A 1,562-nucleotide genomic window follows, 5' to 3' on the forward strand; every position below is an offset into this window, starting at 1 on the left:
TTTGCTTACAGTTTCAGAGGTTTAGTCCATTGTCATCATGGCAGGGAACATGGTGGCAGGAAGGCAGACTCAGTGCTAGAGTAGTAGCTCAGAGTTCTATGTCCAGATCCATAGGCAGCAGGAAGAGGCTTGGGCTCTTCCTGGGACTGGCTTGGGCTTTTGAACAACCTCAAAGCCCATCTCCAGAGACACATTTCCTCCAATAAGGCTACACCTCCTGATCCTTTCAAATAGTGCCACTCCCTAAACATTCAAATATATGGGCCTATGGGCGCCATTCTTATTCAAACAACCACACTCCATTCCCTGGCCCCCATAGGCTTGTAACCAAATTATAACACAAAATGCATTCCAAAGTTCCCATAGTCTATCGAAGTCTTAAGACTGCTTTAAAGCCCAAAAGTTAAAGGCTTTTCTGAGACTCACTGTAAAATAAAAAACCAGATCAGATACTTCCAACATACAATGGCACAGAATATCCATTACGATTCCAAAAGGGAGACATTGGAACATAGAAAATACTGAACCAAAACAAATCGAGAAACAAGCTGGGTACACTCCAAACTCTGCACCTCCCTGTCTGACGTCAAAGTGCTCTTGAGATCTCCACCTCCTTTCAGCTTTGTTGTCCTCAACATACTCTCTCCTGCTAGTAGCTTTCCCTGGCAGGTACTCTGTGACTCTGGCGTCTCCAGCATTTTGGGGTCTCCATTGAAATTCAGGCTTTACTTTCACAGCTTCCTGCAAAAGCCTCTCTAGTCCTCCATGCAGGGACACCCCTGACACACATCTGGCCTCAGTGACTTTTCCTTATTCATGGAGAGAGATTCTACAACCCCTTTCTTGTATCCTTGACTGTAAAGGTAACTTTTTTTTTCTCTCCAAGACAGGGTTTCTCTGTGTAGCCTTGGCCATCCTGGACTTCCTTTGTAGACCAGACTGGCCTTGAACCCACAGAGATCCTTACCTGCCTCTGCCTCCCCAAGTGGTGGGATTATAGGCGTGTGCCACCTCACCTGGCTATAAAAGTAGCTTTTATTCGCTGATGTAACTGTTGTCTCTGAGGCATAATGCCTCTGTCTGCTAGCCTAGGCCTAGTCTCAGAAACTTCTAGCCTCTCCCTACAACCTAATCTAGGCCTAGCATGTTTTCAGCCTCTGAGACTTACTGCTGAATAAGTTCACTCTTTCTAGTTCTTTCTAAATTCTGCCTGGCTGGTTTAACTCAGGTGTTCTGGCTCAAATTCCTCTCCAAGCTGATTGATTCAAACTGGGCTTCTCTCAGCTTCTGAGTGAATTGCTCTGCTTGGCCTCATACTAACTTTGGCAATGTTCTAATCTTCTGGCTCGTTCTGTCTTCAACCTATCTCTGTAGAACTCTCCTGGTAAAACTGCCTCCTCTGTCTGCGCTGTTGTCCCAAGTCCTCTTTCCTGTCTTTTTTTCTTTGTTTGTTGTTTTTTGTTTTTTGTTCTTGTTTTGTGAGAGTTTGGCATATCCTATCCTGACTCATTCTGTCAAAATTAGACATCACTTTGAAACATGGGTGCTTCCTTCTACAAACT

This window comes from Psammomys obesus, unplaced genomic scaffold (genome assembly GCF_907164565.1).
Source record: "Psammomys obesus unplaced genomic scaffold, mPsaObe1.curated_primary_1811, whole genome shotgun sequence".
Classification (NCBI taxonomy): Eukaryota; Metazoa; Chordata; class Mammalia; order Rodentia; family Muridae; genus Psammomys; species Psammomys obesus.